Raw genomic sequence first — 6,000 nt, forward strand, 5'->3', positions numbered from 1 at the left:
GAGGACTTTGCATGTGTCTGCTCGGAACAAGCATAAATTCAGCTCCATTAAAAAAAAATCTTCTCTGTTAAATTTCAATAAAAGCAACACAGGTGATAAATTGCTAATTCAGAATAGAATAAAATATGACGGTGAATAATTTACCGTGTTTGTATATCAAATAGAATATTTCATACACAAAAGAAACTCTTATATGGTACATCACCCATGTGTAAACCACTGCATCAAAGATGGAGAACGGTGTGTACGCAAATGGGAATCTCCTCCCAATGAAAAAGAATGAGGAACATGAAAAATGATCGCATTTTATCCTCAATAGGAAGACTGAAAGTTATATTTTACACAGACACACAGGGAGAGCTTTGGCCTTCTGTAGCTACGAAACAACATACAATACTTTGTGGTTTTGCTTCGCATTCTTGAGATCAAAAGACGTTTTAATAAGGCCATTATAAATACATCAGAAAATCCTCTCCGATATTCAGCAAACAAGTCAATACAGGATGCGGGCCTGCTCATTGGTCTATTATTGCGGCATTGTAGCCCTTGGTCTAAAGGCATCCTGGCATAACGAAAGGAATACCGGCTGAGGTTCGCCGTTCCCCGCTGTGTTCAAAGACGTCAGTCATATCTAAAGAACTTTATAATGGAAATAAAGGTAATCTTTCTATCCCTTTGAGGCAGAAAACAGCGTTCTCCTCCAGGTGGCTGCGGCGTAACGTCCAGGCGGTTAGCGTGCGTGAAATAGCGTGATGAATGAGGCAGAAGCCTCGGCCACCGTGCGGGTCAGCCTGAGTGGCTGGGGTGCCTCTCCACACTGCTGTGATCACCTTCCTGCGTATCAGCGCTGGGGCCTTCAGTGCAGACAGGGAAAACACACACGCTGCGCTGTGTGTGACACGCACGAGGGCCCGCCTCAGTGACGGGACCAGGACGGGCCCCGTGCTCTCCGCCTCTTGGCATGCACTTATCTCCTTTACTATCGTCAAGTCGTTTTAAAAAGACGGCCGTAAACCTTAAATATTCTCATTATTTATTCATCGCTTCTACTGATCTATATGTATGTCCCCTTTGCTCCTGAGATCAAGAGTCCTTAGTATTAGTTTTTTTTTCTCTCTCTATCGCTCCCTCTCTTCCTCTTTTGAGGGCTGAAGACGTGTTCGCGCATTAGACCAACACAACCCTTCCCTCCATTGTACTTTATTTCACTGCAATATTTATGGCCAGTCGATCTCCTCAGTAGTACCTACAGTACGCCCTAAAAGCCTCCCCGTGGCATGCAGCCTGCAGGGGTGGGGAGGGTGAGTCAGTGTGCTCCCATGCAGCGGAGTGGTCAGGGCAAAGTACCCCCATCGCCTCTCTGTTCAAACAGAGGGCCCAGCCCTGGCTCACTGGGTCCTGAGTGTGTGTGTGTGTGTGTGTATGTGTGCGTGTGTGTGTGTGTATGTGAGCGTGTGTGGGTGGGTGTGTGTGTGTGTGTAGGTACATGTGTGTATGTGAATGTGTATTTACCAGGCCATTGATTATTTGGCCATTGACTATTTGTGACTCCATAAAGGCAAAAGGCATATACCACAAAAGATGCTATGTGCCAGTGTGTTTCCCAGTAGTTTATCATACTCTGCCAACAGGCAATTATTGTAATTTGCAACGTTTTACTAATTTGCATCTAATCTTTCAAATGTGAAATGAAACAACAACCTGCCTACTTGTATGGCAAATACGTATATATTTGATAGTTACATACTACGCTACATATGAAGTCTGCTACAGTCAGTGCAGTGAGTGGATCTGAGAGAGACAGACACATTTGTGAAAACCCCAGGAATACAGCTTCTTTTATTAACCCTCAAATCGAGCAGGCAACCACTGCCGACCACAAGCTCTCCTCGTTCTCTGCGTACCTTGCCGGCATATTGCAATATTGTAATAAGTCCTATTTGGAGTGTATTAACCTGCTTCACAACAATGCTAATGCATGGCCTGAAGGGGCTATTTTTTATTGACTTTATGCAATGTTTGCCCCTGTCAGTTAGTTAATTGAGCAAGTTCTGCTGGAATGTAGGTGTGTTTGGAAAGAGAAATGATGGCTAAGCTCTATAATTTGAAAATGAGTGTAATATGTTCTTTCTTTTCTTTTCCCTTTATGTGGTGGGTTGAGGTCTGCTGAAAGACTGGGATGACATACACAGAACAGCAGGGATGTAATTACAAACTCAGACAAGCGTTTTTCCAGCGCTACCATTTTAATGTTGAGCGTTATACTGTACAAAAGGCAGGGGTGTTCATCGCTGAGATAACATTTAGTAAAAACATAAAAATACATAAGGTCAAAGGAAATAAGTGAAATCAAATAATACGAAGCATTTTATTGTTTTCAATGTTGTTCTTCGGCATTAAATACAATGAAACATGAAACTGCACCTGCCTAAAGGGTATATTGCACTCATAGCGTATATCTTACAGTATATGCAAATATTTTATTTAAATGATGTTAAAAGTGCATCAATATGCTTTCTGCTGAGCAGTAATCTAAGCATGGCCAATACTGCCATATGGAGCATGGGGGCTGGGTAGCTGTAATGTGGGCAGAGAGTGACCCTTGTAGTGCTTTGACTGTATTTACATCTAAACTGCAGAACTACATGAACCCAACCACAACAGAAGAAATAACCCAGTGTTTATATAGCTATTGCTTTACAGTTTCTGATAGGTTTCTATATGATCTCTAACCCTAGCCCTATATAGTATTACTGAAGCACTAGTACAACCAGCTCCAGCCTTCAGATCTTCACTACTACAGTTTTTATAAGTACAATCCAATGGAAATGAATACCTGAAATACTTGTCTTTAATTCTTTTTCCATAACATTATTAAATATTGTTTGGTTTTTATTTTATTTTATTATCCGACAATGCTTTTGACCATAGGTCATCACAAGGTTCTCTCTGAGTTGTACCTCTTTCCTCCTAAACCCTTACTTTGATTCTAATTATTTTGTTTAAAAAAACAGGGATGACAAAAAGCAATGTTGTCATGAGGCCATGTAAACAATGGCAACCAGCACACTGCAGCCTGCCACAAAAACTTTATAAAAGTCAGTGGATTCCAGACAAACGGACCAAGAGACATGATCCCGGGCAGGTTACATCAACCGAGCTGTTTATCAAAATAAGCACAGAGACTGGAGTGGTCAGCGTATCGACTTTCCTGCCAAATGTAATCATTTTCACCATCATAAATCTCCATCTGACATCTACACAAAGCCTTATTTTACCCAAACACTGCCAAGTAAGGGTGTTTATTCACCGATTGGCTGATAGTCTCCATGACAACCCAGACCACAATTAGACAGCTGTAATCCCGCCTTCAAACATGCGCACATTTAATTATTTCAGCCGGAGCCCGAGACAAAATGCTGCGAGGGGGGAACGCGCTGCCAAGCCCGCTATCCAAGCCGCCGTCCTTCCTTGTGAATTGGAAATATGTTAAACAGCTGTGCAATTAATCTTCAATTAAGCAGAATAAGTACATTAACAATTGACAATGTCTGATAGGAGAATCTGCCAGGAATGGGGAACAGAGGGAAGTTGACTGGAACCGGCTTTGTTTGACAGCAATTCTTTTTCTCTGTCTCACACATTTCACCCAAACACACTGCTGCTTCTAGTTTTGAACAATACTGGGGAGGTCTATCCATTAGAGAAATGCTAATGTTACCCCTGGAATATTATAAATGATGCAGGTGGTGAAATAACTGGACATTCACTTACAAAAAAATTCATTTGGACTTTTTACTTGGTTGAATAAATAATAGGTGCGCTAGACTTCACTGTAAATTGTAAAATGCTGTAGTATTATGTGGCAGCAAGTCCTTCTTCCAGATATTCTGCATGAGTGCGTACTTATAGTCCCACAAAGCGTGTGTGTGTGTGTGTGTGTGTGTGCATATGCGTATGTGTGTTTGGAGGGAGGGTGGGTGGTGTTGACTTTGTGCACACTACACTTCAGCCCTGCGCCTATTCCCACTGTAACAAACCACACACCATTTTTCACTCTCGGCCACCATGTTAACAGAAAAAATTCATTTGGCATGTATTGTTAAAATTTTTATTAATAGCAATTTATGTCACTCAGACAGGGCCTCCTCCTGGAAAAAAAACAAAAAAAAACATTCAGCCCTTATACCAATCTATCACTCAAGTTGTCAGAAAAATTTGTTCTCATGCAATATAAATAGGTTGAGAGTTGGCGGATAGAGAAATGGAATCCGCTTCTGAGAGGGGAGTGACTGTGTGTTTCGAATCTTCCGGTTAAACAGGTCATGCTGTTCGCATCATGAAGCCTCAATCGCAAACAAATGTTTTATTTAAGGAACCAAAGCCTTGTTTACTTGCAGTCTGCTTAGTCTCGGTGTTCCGCACGCCCGGAGCTCTGGGACCGAACTAAGAAGTCCTTCTGACAGCGAGTTATCACTCTGCCATGTAGAGGAAGAACTAAGAGCACAGGCTGAAACAATATTTCGCAGTAAATGAGGAGCACGTTTGTTTGGTTGAGAGCCGCAGCTAAAACAACACCAGATTAGGCTCAAATTGCTTTTACACAGTGAAAATACAGATGTATCCATTGTCACACAACTGGCAACAAACAACCCTGTTTAGCAGGAGCACAACTCGCTGTGTGGATTAGGGAGTGATTCAGTGTGAAATGTGCTTTCGCTGAAGATGTCTTCTTGCTTATGTAAGGGGGAAATATTAAGAGGGGTTGAATCTATACAGGCCACACCCCTGACCTGCACATTTTTACCCGGTACCACATTTTAATACCATCATATTTAATACCATAAACTTAACGAGTGTGAGGTAATCACCACGAGCAAGCTGGATGGAGTTTTGGAATGTTCCTGCTCCCAGCACTGATGGATCCAACCATACAAATAAAAGTACAGTGCTTGACTTATATACAATATTACAGTGTATAAAGAAGGCTTTACACAGGGTTATGCAATTATACTTTACATTCTGAATTATACCATTTCTAACACAGATTACACCATTACACAATTATACCATTTCTAACACACCATAGCTTCACTGTCACAGTAACTATTTTGTTACTCAACAGCTATCTATGCAAAAAATGCATTGGATAAGTTATTCGTGGCAGCAATGACAGGCGGGTGAAAGAGAAGCACGTCTCCGCACACACAAATTAGATAATAATCAGAACGGAATTTTACAACATTTCAGGTGGTGACACAAGTGTCTGTACAGCTCAGTTATTGGCACTGGTTACTTATCGAGTTCATGTCTTTTTGAGCCGAGCCCCGCTTTTGAAATGTTTCAAAGGTGTCAGGGTGGTTTTCTCTTCATGAAAAGAAAGAGGCTATTTGACTTATATCAGATAGAATAACAGAAAACTGGAAAATGAGCATATTAAATGGCATCAGCGATTCTCTCTACAGCCTGCGAGTACTGTATGTGTGAACACAGAGACACGCAGGTGATCCAACCGCACGGCACACAGCATGCAGCTCCATAAGGACCTGGTCTGCAGTGGGAGCTGAGCACATCACGTGCAGAGAGGTCTACCCTTCAGCAAGTTCCCCACCTGTGTTCTATTCGTTTTTCAGAAGCTCCATATAGACAAACCGGATAAAGCGGCTCTGTCACTTCTTTTCAGACAAGTACACACACTCCTTCAGGCAGTTTCAGGAGAAAAAACATTGTGTCTCTTTTGAGATGATAATAATATTAACAATAATAATAATAATGATGATGATGATGACGATGATAATAATAATAATGCCATCAGTAGCAGTGCCAACAGTGGCTGTTGGTAGCAGCCGTAGCTGATGTAATTTTTTAATACCGCAACAGAGAATCTATTTCCATGCCTATCCTATTGACTACACAATTTCAGCATGGTTATAATATGCTAATACAATTTGAAACAGTAGAATACACAGCCTATGTACAATTATGTAAATTGTATTGAGT

The sequence above is a fragment of the Conger conger genome, chromosome 14 (genome assembly GCF_963514075.1).
Source record: "Conger conger chromosome 14, fConCon1.1, whole genome shotgun sequence".
Classification (NCBI taxonomy): Eukaryota; Metazoa; Chordata; class Actinopteri; order Anguilliformes; family Congridae; genus Conger; species Conger conger.